The sequence below is a fragment of the Pan paniscus genome, chromosome 5 (genome assembly GCF_029289425.2).
Source record: "Pan paniscus chromosome 5, NHGRI_mPanPan1-v2.0_pri, whole genome shotgun sequence".
Lineage (NCBI taxonomy): Eukaryota > Metazoa > Chordata > Mammalia > Primates > Hominidae > Pan > Pan paniscus.
The window spans coordinates 17,049,763-17,067,308 of NC_073254.2; the positions used below are offsets into that span (position 1 = coordinate 17,049,763).

General features: G+C 44.6%; 1 long non-coding RNA gene across 2 annotated transcripts in view; it reads left to right on the plus strand.

Moving 5' to 3' along the window:
• LOC103786225 (uncharacterized) overlaps nucleotides 1-17,546 on the plus strand; it is a 277,117-nt gene that overhangs the window by 173,937 nt on the left and 85,634 nt on the right. The window contains exon 7 of one of the 2 annotated variants that reach the window (XR_010112346.1): nucleotides 11,955-15,448. The exons of the other annotated variant lie outside the window; for it this stretch is intronic. This is a non-coding gene — a long non-coding RNA (uncharacterized LOC103786225). Of the gene's footprint in view, nucleotides 1-11,954; nucleotides 15,449-17,546 lie in introns of those variants that run through there. 2 annotated transcript variants of the gene reach the window in all.

Consider the following 17,546-nt stretch of genomic DNA (forward strand, 5'->3'; position numbering starts at 1 on the left):
TTTCCTTCCTTCCTTCTTTCCTCTCTTTCTTCCTTCCTTTCTCTCTCCTCCTTCCTTTCTCTATTCCTCTCTTTCTTTCTTCCTTCCTTTCTCTCTTCCTTCCTCTCTCCCTTCCTTTCTCTCTCCCTTCCTTTCTCTCTTCCTTCCTTCTCTCTCTCTCTTTCTTCCTTTCTTTCATTCGTTTTTGAGACAGGATCTAGCTCTGTTGTCCAGGCTGGAGTGGACATAGTTCACTGCAGCCTCCAACTCTTGGGCTCAAGCAATCTTCCTGCCTCAGCCTCCTTAGCAGTTAGGACTACAGGTGTGTGCCACCATGCCCAGCTAATTTTTAATTTTAATTTTTGATTATATATATGTGTGTGTATATATATATATATATAGAGAGAGAGAGAGAGAGAGAGAGAGAGATGGTCTTGCTCTGTCACTCATGCTGGAGTGCAGTGGTGCAATCACAGCTCACTGCAACCTCAACTTCCCAGGTTCAAGTGCCTCAGCCTCCTGAGTAGCTGAGACTATAGGTGTGCACCACCACACCCAGCTAATTTTTATTTTTTGTAGAGACAGGTTCTCCCTGTGTTCCCAGGCTGCTCCTGAACTCCTGGCCTCAAGCGATCCTCTGGCCTCAGCCTCCCAAAGTGTTAGGATTACGGCACCCAGCTCAAACATCTCTTATTGACACTGTTGGGCTGCAACTTCAAAAGAAGACTCAAATATGATTATAAAGGGATTGCTCAACCTGAATCAAACAATGGTATCCAATCTACATGTGTCTTTATAAGAGGAGATTTCACGCAGACAGAAGAGGAGAAGGCCAGGTGAAGACAGGCAGAGACTGGAGGATGTAGTCGCAGGCCCGGGGACCCCGCAGCCATCAGAAGCTGGAAGAGGCAGGAGCAGATTCTCCCTTAAAGCCTCCGAAGGGAGCGCAGCACGGCTGGCACCTTGATTTCAGCCTAGCAGTCCTGGCTTCAACCTTCCAGCCCCCAGAATGGGACTGTCTACAGTCTCTCTATTAAAACTGCCATCTTCCAGGGGCAGAGGAGCCAGAGGAGGAGATTAAATGCTCTATCCCCTGTAATACAGCCATCTGAATGCAGCAGTTCTCACAGTTTTGGGGCTCAGTGCCCCTTGTCACTTTAAAAAATTATCAAGGACCCCAAATAGTTTATCATTATGTGTAGCGTACCTATAGACAATTACCATATTAGAAACCCAAACTGGGCAGATTTAAAATATTTAATTCATATGCAAACATCTTTCATTAATTCACATAAACATAAGCCTATTACATGTTGACATAAATGATGTTTTTATGAAAAATTGCTGTATTTTCAACACAGAAAACTCAGTAAAGTGGCATCGTTTTACTTTTTTTTTTTTTTTTAAACAAACCTCTGTCATGTCTGGCATAATAGAAGAAGTTGGATTTTCATACACGCTTTGCATTCAGTCTGTTGCAAAATGTTGTTTTGGTTGAAACGTATAAGGAAAATCTGGCTTCACATAAATATGTAGTTGCAAAAGGAGAAGTATTTAAATAGTCTTTTGGATAATTATAAATATTCTTTGAGTCTTCATAAATTTAAATAAATGATAATTTTTAAAAGTTAATTGCAACATAGATTCTGAAACAATATAAAAAAACTTTTGGTACTCTGTTACTTTAAAATTCATTGATGTATTTTATATTTTGAATGTACCTTTTATCTGTAAATGATTTTTATTTACTTATTTTAAATTGTGGTAAAATAGACATAACAAAATTTACCACTTTGCAGGGCACAGGGGATCACACCTGTAATCACTTTGGGAGGCCGAGGTAGGTGGATCACTCGAGCTCAGGAGTTCGAGACTAGCCTGGCCAACATGGTGAAACCCCATCTCTACTAAAAGATACAATAATTAGGCGGGCCTGGTGGTGCATGCCTGTAGTCCTAGCTACTTGGGAGGCTGAGGCAAGAGAATCGCTTGAACCTGGGAGGTGGAGGTTGCAGTGAGCTGAGATCACACCACTGCACTCCAGCCTGGGCAACAGAGCGAGGCTCCGTCTCAAAAAAAAAAAAATTACCATTTTAACCATTGTAAGTGCACAGTTCAGCAGAGTTAAGTATTCTTATTGTTGTGTAACCATCATCACCATCCATCTTCAGAACTCTTCATCTTGTGAAAACTCTGTATTCATTAAACAATAATTCCCATTTCCCCTCCCCAGATCCCCGACAACCCCATTCTACTTTCTGTCTCTGAATTTGACTGCTAGTCGAATTCCACCTCAAATAAGTGGAATCCTACAGTATTTGTCCTTTCATGACTGGCTTATTTCACTTAGCATAGTGTCCGCAAGGTGCATCCATGTTGTAGCATGTGTCAGAATTTCCTTCCTTTTTAAGTCTGAATACTATTCCATTGTGTGTTTATGTGTGTGTGTGTGTGTATATACATATATTCCACGTTTTCTTTATCCATTTATCTGTTGTTGGACATGTGAGTTGTTTCCGCCTTTTGCTATTGTGAACAATGCTGCTGTGAACATGGGGGCATACAGACCTGTTTCAGTCCCTCCTTTTGATTTCTTTTAGTATATTTCTAAGGGTGAAATTATTGGGTCATGTGATAATTCTATTTTTAGTACTTTGAGGAACTACCATATTGAATTCTATGATAGCTGCACCACTTTAGAATCCCATCAACAGTGAGCAAGATTTCTAATTTCTCCACATCCTTGCCAATATTTGTTATTTTCTGTTTTTTTTTAAATAGTAATCATCCTAATTGGTATAAAGTCTCATTGTGGTTTTGATTTGTATTTCTCTAATAATTAATGATATTGGGCACCTTTTCATATATTTTTTGGCTCTTTGTAAATCTTCTTTGGAGAAATGTCTATTTGCATCCTTTGTCCATTTTTAAAATCAGGTTATTTCTGTTGTTGTAGTGAGTTGTAGGGATTCTTTATATATTCTGCCTATTAATCCTTTATGAGATGTCTGATTTGCAAATATTTTCTCTCATTCCAAGGGTTGTCTTTTCACTCTGTTGATTGTGTCCTTTGATGCACAGAAATGTTTAATTTTGATGTAGTCCAATTTGTCTAATTTTATTTTTGTTGCCTGTACTTTGGGTGTCATATTCAGGAAATCCTTGCCAAGTCCAATGCCATGGTGTTTTCCTCCTAAGTTTTCTTCTAAGAGTTCTATAGGAGGGTGGCACAGCCTCCCTCCTGACTGTGATCAAGGTGTCAGCTGGGCTTTGTTCTCATTTGGAGGCTCAGCTGAGGAACAATCCACTTCCAAGCTCCCTTAGGTTGTTGGCAGAATTCACTTATTTCTGGTGACTTGCTTCCTCAAAGTCAACAAGGAGAACAAGACTCCAGAGAGAGGCTACTGGCAAGACAGAGTTTTTTATAACATAACGTTGTAATAAGAGTGACCTTCCAACACCTTTGCCATATTCTATTGGTTAGAAGCAAGTCACGGATTTCATTCACGCTCAAGGGGGATGAACTAGAACCTGAATACTAGGAGGTGGGGGTCGTGGAGGTCACTTTAAAGTCTATTCATCCCATCTGATGCATGTTTTAAAAAGACCTCTCACTATAGTGTGTGGAGGTTAGACTGTAGGGTGGTGGAGAGACCAGGCTTAGTGACAAGAGGCTGTTGTATTTGGAAGTTAGGAAATCATTAGGAACTGCTTTTTCAACAAATATTCATAAAATCTACTATATGAGAGTCACTGGGTTAGGTGTTAAGGATGCAGTGTGGAAGTAAGATTTCTCATTTTTTAACTTTAAAAAATTTTGATTGACATAGAATAATTATATATATTGATGGAATACATGCGATATTTTGATACATGTACACAATGTGTAATGATCAAATCAGGGTAATTGGGATACCTATCACCTCAAATATTTATTGCATCTTTGTATTGAGGATATTCAATATCCTCCATTCTAGCTATTTTGAAATATACAATAAATTACTGTTAACTATAGTCATCCTACTATGCTATACTACCCAACTATCCTGTAACTTATTCCTCTTATCTAACTGTAATTTTGTTCCCATTAACCAACCTCTCCATAACCCTCCTACCTGCTTCCCTTCCCAGCCTCCGGTAACCACTATTCTACTCTCTACTTCTATGATATCAACTTTTAAACACCCAGTGGAATATTATTCAGTCATAAAAAGAAGGAAACCCTGTCATTTGCAGCCACATGGATGAGCCTGGAGGACGTTATGCTAAGTTAAATAAGTCAGGCACAGAAAAAGAAACACTTTGTGATGTCACTCATATGTGGAAGCTAAAAATAAAAAAGAGTTCTCATTTTTGAGAAAGCATTTTCTTGAAAAGACAGGGGCAAAAGTTATTTTAAACTGGTTGAGGAGGAAACAGGAGGTGTGACTGTAGTGATGGCCATTTAGAATATTTTCATAGACTTTGGAGAAGAATAGAGAGAGAGAGATGAGACAAGTAGTTTGAGGGGGCACAGAGTTGACAGTGTTGATGTATTTTCTTTTTGTATTTCTTTTCCTCTGGCTGAAAGGTAGGGATAGTAGAAAGAAAGAGGCAGAAGATACAACAGAGGGCACATTCCAGTGGAGAACTGGGGGGATGGAATGAAGGGCATGGGAAGAATTATCTTGAAAGGAAGTGAAGACATCTTTTTGAAACCACAACCATAAAAACATTAGTAAGGTTAGTCCAAAAGTAGAGGGGAATTGAGGGAGTATGTGCCAGATAGCATCTGTTTTCTCTGTCAACTCAGAAGGGAATGGTATTTATTAAGAGCTGTAAGGGCATTGTCACTTTGAGGAGAGTAGGCAAAGTTGGGTGTAGCCTTCACTGGAGAAGGGAAGGGAAGGGGGACTGACCTCCAATGACCAAGTAAGCTATCGTGCAGGACTGTGGTTCCAGTCCAGACTCAAAAACATTAATTTGCAATGGAGCCAATCCACATGGGTGCATCATTTACTTTGGTAGTATTTGGGAAATCGAGGAAGAGGAATGGAGAAAAGAGAGAATCAGGGTGATCTGGGGCTGAAGTCAGCATGGCCCAGGGCAGCAGAAGATTCCTGTGGCAAGAGGTAAAGAAAGCTACTGAGACTGTCAGAATGCAGCAGCCTCCACAGAGTGGGGAGGGACAGGAGCTGTGCTCAGGTTGGGTGGGGGTGACAGTGGGGGCAGCAGAGAGAGAAAAGTTGCATTTCCAGAGGGGAGTTTTATATTTTAGCATCTTTAGGCTCATTCTAAATTTTAGTGCAGTCTAATTCAATCAGGAGAATTGAGTCAGTAAAAAGTTAACGTTAATAAAAATTTCCTAAAAGCAATAGGCTTGCACTACACATTACACCAGATGTCTTCATTCTATGAAGCCTTGGGGAATGGCCCTTTCCCCTCAGAGGCCACTACAAGGAGACGGGGTTTCCAAGGACCCTCCTTCCACCTCTGTCTGCTTACACATGGATTTATCTGTCTGATCAATTAGGAACCTGTAGACTGACATTTAAAGAAAGGGTACAGAATCTAAAAAGACATTAAGAGACTTCGCATGTGATTCTCAGGGATACTCCACATGGATATGCACGACCTGAGAGCTTGTTAAATGTGCAGATGCCCCACCCTCACTCCCAGGCCATCTGCTTCCTGGATTCTGGGAGACCTGATCTGCATTTCCACAAGCACAAACACGACTTCAGAAAAAGTTGGTTTAGTGGGTCCAAGAAAGTTGACACCTATGGCATGCAGCAATTGTTCTAGATGTTTGGAGAAAAACAGGGAACAAAATAAAGACCCTGCCCCACGGAGTTCATATTCCAGTGAAGGAAGGCAGATAATACATTGATTATACGATCAATGAGAAGGTGGTGAGGGCAGTGACGGGAGGAAAATAGACCAGAGGGCAGGCAATGGAGGGTCATAGTAGGGACAGGCTGCAATACTGAGGAGAAAGGTCAGGTGAGGTCAAAGAGGGAATGATGGGAGCTGAGTAGGTTGAGATGGGTGACTTCTGCTTTTGCTCAGAGGGCCACAGAAAGCCATCTGAGAGTGCTCAGCAGAAGACTGAATAACCTGCAGAACATTTTCTGAGGATAATGTTGGCTCTTGCCTTGAGAGTAGATCTGGAGGTGGGGTAGGAGTGGGGGAATCTATTAGAAGGTAATTGCAGGAATCTAGGCAAGAGATGACAGTGGGTTGGACCTGGTAGCAGCAGGGCAGGTGGTGAGAAGAGTTTGGTCCTGGGGATATCTTGAAGGTAGAGTCAGAATTCCCCATAGGTTAGGATGAGGCATAGAAGAGAAAGAGAGAGGTATAAACAACTCTAGAGATGGGTCAGCATCAACTGAAACGGGAAAGGCTGCTGGTTGGGGAGGGAAGATTGAGAGTTTGATTTTGGACTCATTGAAGTTGACATGCTTATCAGACATCTGTGGGGTCTGTGGAGTGGATCGTTGAAGTTTGGGAGAGAGGTGTGGACTGGGGAAGGTCATTGGCATATAGATCCTGTTTACAGCTGTGAGACTGGATGAGATCCCCAGGGGAAGGAGTGTCTATAGAGAGGGGGTGGAGGCCAAGACATGGCTCTGGGAAACTCCAACACCTGAGGTCAGGGAGTAGAGGGGAGCCAGCAGTGAAGATGGGAAGGAAAAGACCAGTGAAGTGGGAGGGAAAGTGGAGTGAGGTGTCCTGAAAGTCAAATGAAGAAAGAGAATCAAGGAGAAAGGAGTGATTGGCCATGTCTGGAGCTACTGATGAGTCAAGTAAGATGAGGACTGAGAACTGGCTGTGAAACTTTATAGTGAGAGAAAGCGTAGCATGATTGTATGCTGATAATCTGGTTGAATGGGAAAACATAGTGATGTAGGAGACAGGGAGCAATGCCCTTGAGTAGACCTGAGGATATGGGCTGGACAGTGCAAATAGAGAGCTTTGCTTTAGCAGGAGATTGTACAATTTATCTGCAATAAAGGAAGGAAGGCAGAATGCATGGGTACAGATGCTGGGAAACGGGTGGGTGAGGTGTGGGAGTGTAAGCATTCTCTTCTGGGTGCTGTGATGTTCTCAGGGAAGTAGAATCGAGTTTCTTGAGAGTTAAGACATGATTGAGATTGTATTTTTGTTAAGGAAGCGTGACCAAGCCAGAAGAAGCAAGGAAGCTGAGGATATGTGCAAAGAAGTGATTATACCGATTTACCATGGAATGTAAACTAAGCTTCAAGGGCATCACATGGGTGTGGGCCACAGAAGGCCTGGATCGCTGGGTTGGAGGTACCAATGAGTCAGCAGTATTATTGCTCTGGGAGATCAGACAGGCTGAGCAAGGAAGAGAAAGTGGGGACCAGAAATAAATGTTTTTGGTGCTATTAGAAACTGTATTTTCCTTAATAGAAGATTAATTCTTCAGGAATCAGACCTTCAGTGTATGTGAATTAAGATGATAAAAGGAAAGGAGGGGACTGTTGGATCAAATAAAAAATTATTTATTCATCATTTACTTTATGCCCTGTTGTGTGCTTGCCTTTGGGGAAACTTTTAATTTAGTTAAATCTACATTTTCTAAGAATTTCTAGTGAAGTGCTAAACCAGAGTGTATTGACCATTAGAACTCCCAGTGTATAGAGAAGGTGCTGTGTTCCCACCATTCTTCAATGGGTGAGTGTTTCTTGGGGATGTGGTTGGTTCTCAAACTTCTGCAGCCACTTCCCTTTCTTGCCTTCCATCTCGTGTGCTTACATTGTACATACATATTCAAAACTCCAAAACATAGGAGTTCTAACCCTGACACTTCTGAGCACATTTACCAAGACAATGAAATAACCTACTTAAAATTCAGTAGCATTCTGGGTATCTCAGGACACTTGGCCAATGTTCAGACAGTGATGTGATGACGTTCATTCCTGTTCTGTTCCTCACTGGCTCTCAGTGTAAATGGTGCCCCCTGGGATGGTTCTGTGCCTCCTTGGAGATTCCCACTGGGATTTCTGAACTGTCCAGGTGCAGGCATCACAGGAGCCAGTGTCCCCAACACCAGTGAGTACACTACTCACTCCTTGTCTGCCCCCGTGTCACCAGTTCACACATCCTTGAACCACAGGTGAAAACTCTGTCATTGTTTCCCATAAAGTTTTTTTTCAGGCTTTCTACAGAAACTCTCATATATTATTAATGGGAGACCATGAAGCAAATGAGTGTGTCATTGTATTTAAGCTGACACTTGAATGAGAGGAGTTGGATGCTCAGGGAGACACATTAGTTTGCTCCCTCTGGGGCAGACCCTGCCTGAGAAAGCAAAGGATATTCGCTTGTGTTCATTTCCACCCCCACACATGTCCTCTGTTTCTTATCTGCGCCTGCCAGCCACAGAGGATTGATGGCCTTCAATTCACCCTCACCAGCACCTGTGATTAAATTATTTCTCTCCTCATTTTGCATGGATACTTTAAGCAGGGCAGGCAGATAGTCATTTCCCTCCCTCTTGGAAAGTGTTCCAAGGGGACGGAGGCCACTCAGAAAAACACCAGTAAATCCTATTGGCTTCAAGTTTGGATTTGCATCCTGCCTTGGGGTGATGGGTTGGGCAGAGGCCTGGGAGAAGGAGGAAAGTGGAATGAAGAAAAAGGCTTGCATCCAAACTGGAAGTTGCAGTGTCTTGCAGTTCCTTTTATCCTTTCTTTCAGGTAAGATTTCACTTCTTTTTATGCAAACTCAGGCCAAGCCTGTGGTCAAATTCTGCCCCTCAAAGCGGGGGTGAGGATAGGGGGACATAGTGACAGTCTGAAACTCTGGCATTTCCTGATGTCATTCTTCATACTACGAAGGCTGGTTTCTCCTGCTTCCTTGGCTTTCCCGGAGTGCTTACTTCTTCTAACCAGTGAAAACTGAATCTCACAAGTAAGCCCCCAAATTTGGTATCTTGATTGGTGAGGTTCATTCCTGGGGCACTTATTGAGGCACCTGCTGAGGCCCCATTCCTGCCCAAACATATTTTTTTGTGCAAAATAATAGTTACATTGACCCGGCCCTCCTTCCAACCTAGAGTAGAGTACATGTCTCATCTCTCCCCTTGGTGAAACTGCAGATCCTATTTCTGAGTCTTCTTTGAAGACAAATTCTTCATATGCTATCTTATTCATTACAAAAGCTGGTTTGCCTTATCTACTGAATATATATATATATACACATATATGAGCCTGTATTATGACTTCTTTAAGTAGAGGGGCTGATGTTGTCTGCTAATTGATCTTTTGGCCTACTCATAAGCTTTTGGAAACTGAATCAAAAATATTTGTTGATGATACCACAAAGACCCTATGAAACGGCTTTAACTGTGACTTCCTGTAAGAGATTTGCTGAAAACTTGCTTATGACTTCAGGGTGATTTTTACTTATTAGGTGTCTACTCTATTGGCCCCATGTATAGGATGAGGAGAGAGTACTGAAACGATCAGATGCCAGTCAGGCTCCGGAGCATGTCCCTCCCAGCATGAGTTCTATGTCCACTAAAGAGATGGACCAGAGTGCCCATAGCAGCATTGTTCTTAACAGCACAATCTGGAAACAACTCACGTGTCTGCGTACAGAACCGTGGACACGTAAATTATGGTAGATTCATTCAACACAGAGCAGTGGAAGGGAGCAGATTACTGTTACCTGCAATACGATGACAAAAGGTCAAGTGACAGCAGACAGCTCCAAAGAGTACAGACTCCATGGCTCCGTTTCTATGAAGTTCAAAACTGGGCAAAACTAATTCCTGGCGATGGAGGTCAGAATAGTGTCAACTGGGAGGGGTCATGGGGCAGGGGTCTCGGGTCCTAGAAACTTGTATGTCTTCATCTAGCTGGGATCACCCAGGTGGATGCGTGTCTAAAAATCAATTGAGTTGCTTACTTAAGATGTGTGCGTTTTGTCAGATGTAAGTGATACCAAAGTTCAATACTTAAAAGAAAAAGATGAGTCACAGAGTCCCTGGCTTGGAGAAGCTCATGGTCTGGTAAGAAAGAAAAATGCAAAGGGAATCATTTCCCTGGAATGTACTAAGCGTGGTCATGGAGGCATGCACAACAAGGAGACACAGAGACAAGTATGGGGCTCAGGGAAGGAGGAGGAGAGAGAGAGAAACACACAGAACTCTTGGAGAGAGGCAGGACGCTTCAGGAAAGGGACAGCTCAGTGTGTCTGGTGTGGTCCATGCCACTGTCACACCAATGAAGCTGCTCTACAGAAGGCCACTAAATCCCAGGGATCCTTCCCAGCTTTTCTTCTCTTTGATCTCCATGGCATTTGGTTTTTTCAATGGCTTTTATTTTTGGAAACACTCTCTTGCTTAGCCTCAGTGACATTTCCCATTGGTTTTTTTTTTTTTTTCTTCTCATTCTTGACCATTTCTTTTTGTTTTCCTTCCTGGTTCCCGCTCCCAGTCCTGCCCTTTAAAGGCTGCTGTCCCACAAGGGCTGGCTGTGTCGTCTTCCTCTCTCATCTTGTCTCTGGGCAGCCTCATCCATCCGTGTCCATGGTTTTAACTAACCCCACCTCTCCTTCTACCTTCCCCCAACCCCACTGCCCAAATGTTGTTGACTACAAATTTGGTATCTCCGACCCATATGTCCACCATTACCTTAAGAATTGTGTTTTACATCCTGAGTGGACATGACTACTCAGATGTCCTGCAGATAGCCCAAAATTTCATATTTCTAAAAGTGGGCTTTTCATCTCCCCTGCTCCCCAAATGTTCCTCTTCTTGTTCTCCCTCATCCTGCAAACTGTCTTGAGAGCTGTCTTTTGTCCCAGGCTCAGCTGGGTGGTCTCCCTCTGCTCTTCGGCCCTAGCTTCTATGCACCCCATCATGGCACAATTCATGCTCAATTCAAAGCAGGGAGCAAAATGAAGGCAGCCACTGTTGTGTGTCTCCACTGCTAAATGAGGCTCTCCCGAGTGCAAGGCTGCAGGGGGGCTTTGGGAGAACTCTTGGTGGAATGCGATTAGGCTTACATTCTTTACTGGCAATTGCCTCAGAGTTTTCCTGTTTTTTCCCATAGCCCTATGTGGACACTGGAATTATGAACCTGGTATTTGATGCAGTGACAGAAATGTAACTGTTGACTTAGGCAGAATGGGAACCTACTGAACAGTGTTGGATTCAATCTGGGGCACAATTGAATCCCAGGCCTTCCAGGATGCGGTCATTCGGATTTGGTCTCTCCCTTTCCCGCTGCCCTCTGTATCTCAGCTTTCCTACCTGGTGGCTTTGCTCTCAGGGGGAAACTGAAAGCTCAGGACTTACTTGACCTTTATGGCTGGCAGTTCCAGCAGAAAGAGGAAGCTTCTCTTCATGACAGCGTCTCTGCACCCAGCTGGGATCATGATCGCCCCGCTGAGCCAATCACCAAGGCAAGGCAGGTGGAATGCCCCTGCACCCCGCCAGGAGCTTGATGTCCAGCCAACCCTCCAAAAGCCTGAGTCTAGGGTACAGTCAGGCCCACAGGAAACCTGAGGGGCTGTTAGCAGAAGAGGGAACTTATGCTGGCCAAGCAAAACAGCATTTGTGCATCAGAGGCCCTCTTTGAGGAGGCGTGGGAGACACGGCTGTCTGGGCAGGGTTCGAAGCTGGCAACACCATGCTCCAGGCCCAGCCTGGGCCCTTCGCTTGTGGCTTAGCCTTAGGCTCACTCCACCTGGGGCTGTCCTCCTGTCAGCCCCACACTTCCTACTCAGCGGGTCATTGTCAGGTGAACAGGACTCAATGAAAAGGAGCCTTTTAACCTGTATTTTCAATTTGCCCTCTGTCTTTACCTGCCATGGCCTGTGCTGTGTCATGGGAATGAGGAAGGACGGTGCAGCAGCCAGTGCTGGCTGGTCTGTGTGAATCACCTGCAAGTCATGCAGAACGATGTCGTGGCGGGGTCAGGCTTCCAGCATCCGCAGCTCACACACCTTTCTATTCCACACAGGACCTGGCACTGGGCTCCGGGCCGCCCCTGCCCCTGGTCCTTCAGTGTTGCTCAAACTAGAAACAGAAGCCATGCTGGAAGACAGAGCTGCTGACCTAAGCCCAAAGCCCAGGTAAGGTGCAGACAACAGGCAGGCACTGGAGTGGCAAGGACCATCACGTGGTTCCTGGGTCCATGTGTGTTCTGCCCGGGCGACAGCTGGCACTCTGAAACACCACTCACAGCTCCAGTCCTGGCCCTGCCGCCACGTTAGCTTGTGCTCTCATGCAGTCACTGACCCTCCCCAGACCTCCGTGTTTTTATCAGGAGAATGAGAAGCTGGATGTCATCGCTCCTTTGCAATGATTCTGAGGTACTGCATTTAGGGAGAAAACCCCACCACACACATGCTCAATACAAACCCTATTTCTGGGGGTAGATTTGATTTAAAACATCACCATAAACCGTTTAAAGCATCCAGTAATTTACTAATAATGCGTTTCCTGATGAGGGGAGGGAAGGCCGCGGTTTCAATCTCTCCTACTGATTCAGTGTGTGCTGTTCCCTAAAATAAAAATCAGCTTCATCGAAAGCTGCTGAAAGTTTTATGTCGCCTTAGCGCACACCACACCTAAACTCAGCAGGACACTGTTTCCTTGTTAGAGGATACATAGCAGAGAGTTCCAAATAATAGCTCAGCTGTCCAATGTCTACTTAATGGATTAGCAAAGGTAACAAATGATATCTTATTCCTGGCTCCTTCTGCTGAAATGCGATACTTCCAAAGGCTGGAAACCGTTCCCACTTGGTGACCTTCCTCCTTTCAAAGAATGAACATATTTGCTTCTCTCAACCTAGGCCTTTTCCCCTCACCACAGAATAACCCAAAACATCTGGAGATACTGTGGGGTCTCTCTCAAGAAGATTACACGTTCTTTTCAGCTTTTACTTTTCTGGGAGATGAATCTTGACAACTGGAAATTAGCAGCTGGAGTTATGGCAGCAAGGAGGGCCCACCTCACGGTCCCGGGGGACATCTCCGTCCTTCTCTTCAACATCGTCTCTGCCGTTCCCTGCTTACTTTCCCTCCTTCCTTCTTCTTTATTTCTTTCCTCAAGATATTTCACTGACCCTTGAGACTCTAAGACACAGAGAAGCTTCCTCCTCCTCCTTCCCGTTTCTAGCAGGGAAAGAGGCCCCTGGAATAGGAATTGGGCATTCCTGGCTCCCAACACGTTTCCTCTGGGCCTGGCCTGAGGCCAGGGCTGCTGCTTAACGGGGCAGGTTTTACCTCATCTCGAAATACCCCTGAAGGCCATCTAGCTCTGGCCTCTGTGTAGGTGTCAGTAACAGCTGGAGAGCTTGAAGGCAGATGGAACATGTTCCTCTGTCCCTTCTGTCATTAGGGGTTTTACAGAGCTGGTCCGCGCCATTGCTAATCACTCATTCATTCCTTTCACAGTAATCTTCAAGCAAGGGACCTGGTTGAGTGTCTGCTCCATGACAGGCGGGGGACTCTTTGCCCATGGAAGCTCTAGGGCCATTTTCCAGCTGAGGTTTTAAAAAAAAGGGAAGATGTGGGTCAGAGGACACCCACAGAGGACAGGTGTGTTCCTTCTCAGGCTGCCGCAAACATCCTGATGTCTCTCCTCTTCAGTTCCCAGTTGAGAGCTGTCAGCTAGGTTCTTCGAGGCCAACTTTTGCTAATGTTTTGTTAGAGGAAAAAAAGAGGAATAAACCCTCCTCTGAGTGCCGATGATTACAAGGATGCCCATTGGTATGTCGAGCTGGGGCTCAGAGCAGAAAAGTCAACGCATCATAGGATGTTGTAAGGGTGGATGATTTCAGGAAAAGACGTATTTTCCCTTGGGATGTGAACAAGTGTGCGTGTGTGGCGGGGAATGGGTAGAAAATCGGGTGATGGGGACATAAGGAGAGTGTGGGAAGACACTAATGGTTGAAGTGCAGGAGGGCCTAAAGAGCCAGCCTTGTCTGCCTTGGCTGATTTTGGTACAGGTGGAATGTGAAACATGAACTATTTACACATCTCCTACTTCCATGGACTAAGAAAAACAGAGAAAGCTGGGCACAGAGCTATAACTGAGCTCCCTTCTTCTGAACTCCAAACCACTTCTTTAAAATGGACCGTTAGATCTTGCAGGAAGCCGTTTTCCACTAGGCCTAGTGGTGCTGGAGCAGAGCGTGTGCCACCAGCTGAGAAAACAAACCCGAGAAGGAGAAAGTATACTCAGGTTAACAGGCCCCGGGCAAAAAGTCTCCGTTCCCTGCCTCCCCGCCCGGCCTGCCCTCCCCTGGGCCTGGAACCGTGGGCTTTGGCAGGAGAGGTCTCAGGTAGGGGCTGAGGATTGGCTGGCCCAGCCGCATAGAACATAAAGAGATTTACAGCCTACTACTTCTGACTTTTATTAAATGAAAACCAGAGGGATAAAAATAAGGCAGCAAATAACACCATAACAGGAAATAAAAGGGGCGAAAAGGGGGCAAGTCCGCACCTTGAGGATGGCGTGCCCATTGCGATGCGGGTGTTCACAGCCACGACTCGCACCAGCCACGCTACACGGAGAGGAAGCCACCGCGGACGAAGGCGGTGGGGCGGGACTGTCTGCATCAGGGGCTCGCAGGTCTAGAGCTCACTGAGAAAGGTTTAAGCTTTGGTGAAATCTTAACTATGCCTTTTCAAGATTTTTCCTCTTTTGCTTGGAAATCTTTGTTTTATTCTAAGTGACATCTCACATATTTGTTTCCAGCTTGTTTTATACCTCCCTGAAACTAGTTAAGTTAAAAGCCACCTGATGCTGGAAAACCCTTTATGGACTGTGTATGTGGATGTGCCTGTGTATGTGTGTGAAAGAGAAAATAGTCATACTTTTTAAGTAGCCAGCAATTGGAGCTAAGGATGACATTCTGAACCTTCGTCCGTAGTTTCCGAGTGGGGTTTGTTCTTTGGAGGCAATTCATGAACCTCCCAGGCACACAGCTCTCATTTGATTGGCAATTCCCAGCACTAAAGAGCAAATCCTGCTTTGGGAACCTCACGTATTTCTTTTCCTTTTTCCAGACCCGTACCTGGCCTCTAATTCATCAGCTAAATTCAGGTGGAAGATATCAGATGCTTATAAAAATATTCTAAAGTCATGCCTAAACTTTAAGGGGGAAAGGTCTAGATGTTTCATTAAACATTTATCACTTTTTTGGAGGCAAAGAAACTTTATTTTCCTCTCTTGGGGAATTACCCAGAAGCCATAAAATGCTGTTTTATAACTGAATATCCCAGTTTACATCTCATGGAACGAAGCAAAATAAATACAAACTTTAAAAATATGGTCACAGCCCATATATTTTAAAAAACATTGTCACCACGGACCAATGCAGCTCAAATGTTTCTTTCATGTTTAACCCTATGGGTTGGGTAGATTTCCCCCCAATATCAGTCTTGTTTCCCTATGAACTGTCTGATTTCTGCTGTAGTATTAATAAAAAGGAGTGGTAATGGAATCTTATGTCTTATTTACAAAGTAAAATGTTACCAAAATCTGAGAATAATTCCTAGGGATGAATTTCTTTTCTCCTTTCCCCACTGGGCCCTTCAAATTTTTCTTCAGTGGCTTTACTTTTGCTTTTCTTCAAGTTTTACTTTCCCTTGGAGTTTATATGAAGGAAATGGAATGAGGTCTGGGATTTGCTTCAGAACCGTCCAGTGGGGCGAGCTAGTAGGGGATGCAGGTGAGGGTCTAGGTGAGACCGGCTTGGGTGTGAGCTAACTGTTATTGAAGCTACGTGTTGGGCACAGGGAGGTTTATTAGATTACTCTGTTTTGCCATATGTTTGAAAATTTCCATTAAAATGTCTTCCTCAATTCTCTCCAGATTCACTTTTCTCTTTTACTGGACTCTGGTTTGTTGAACCATAATTCTCTCCTGCAGACTCCACGTTTTTTTTCTGGAAAGAGCACCATTTTGCCCAGTTCATGACCTCTGGCAATGGGATTCCTGGAGCTCTTTGTGAAGCTATCTCAACACGAGAAGACGATGCTTGCCATGCAGTGTGGCTGGGCGCTGCCATCCAGCTTCTGTCAGGGTGCGTGTAAGACACGGGTCTACCAGGGCACAGGCTAGCATGAACGAGGTGGGCCCTGTAGCACCAAAAGCTTCCTCCTTTCGGCTCCATTTTTGCCTCCTCTTCCCTCCCTTCCCCTTCTCTTTGTCTCCCTTCAATATTTCTTCATCTTATTCCTCCTCTTTCCTTCTTTTCTCTCAGTACCAAAGTCACCTCTCTTTCCTATCTCTGGTGTGGGAAAGCTGTTCTGTAACAATTTCTCCAATTCAAATTCCTCTGGAGTAGCGGGCCAGAGCTCTTAGCCACTGTAGGGTATCCATCCGCTCTGCTTTACGTAACACAGAACACATCCAAACAGGTGTCTAGACTTAGCCCTTGTTTGACGTGGGGCAAAGAAATGCCAAGAGAAATAGCTTGAACTCTGTCTATAGTTGAGGATTACTTATGTTCAGGCAAAGCAAATGGGATGTGTCGGGGGAGGATATTACCAGCTGAAGTGAGAAGGCAGAGATGGACCTGAACTTCTGAAAGTCTTTCTGCTGTGCCAGGCTCCCCAGAACTTAATAAAACCTGCCTCTGTTATCACTACATGAAGCTAAAGTGGATAACCAATAAAATAGATAAGAGTATCAGAATTCTACATTGCTTCAATAGGCAAGAATGACAAACTAGAGCCGATAAGGTAAAATGAAATATTAATAATACTAAATTCCTGCATCCAGGTGAAAATGACCAATTGCAGTAATGTGACAAAGACCTAACATTATTTATATGCAAAAGACCTGGGGCTTCCAAAAGTTTAGCCTGAGCCAATAATGAAATGCAATTACTGAAAATGCAAACGTACTTTCAACTGAGTTAGTAGATTTGCAGTATACAGATCAGAGGAGGTAAGAGTTTCATATTATGGGCACCACACTTTAAGAAAAATAATGCATTTGGGAAATCCAGAGGCAAGTGAGTGAGATGAAGAGGAGTCTGGAAACGATAAACTATAAGGGATCATTGAAGAAACCAGGGCTACCTCTCCTGAAAAGAAATAAAGAATAGACAGTGCCTTCTCTTGGAGGGCAGAAAGAAGGCAGGCTGACAGAAGCTGCAGGGAGCTCCTGATGGCACAGAGCAAGCTCTCCTCCTCTCCTCCCCATCTCTCCAGTGGTATGTAGCTGCAGGGCCAGGACGAAGGCACGGAGCAGCTACTGGAGGACTCAGAAGAGCAAGTTGTGGAAGGTTGACTGGAGAAGGAGGCCACAACTCCAAGTACTGCTGAGCTGGCAGTGAGTCTACCAGGTTTTTCCTCCAGTTCTCTTCACCGCTGGGTCCAGGATGTGGGTGCAGCTGCAGAAGGGCTCAGCACAGGGGGTAACTAAAGTTCCAGCTTTCCAGGTGGAGGATCAAAAAGGGGAGGGCCGGGGAACTAGCAAGGACTCACAAGAGCACAGAGGGGAAGGAGTTTGGGAAAGCAACCCTTCAAGGTAGTTATGAAATCCTGGCTCCCCCTGAGCTGCACACAAATGAATGTGATTCTAATCAGCA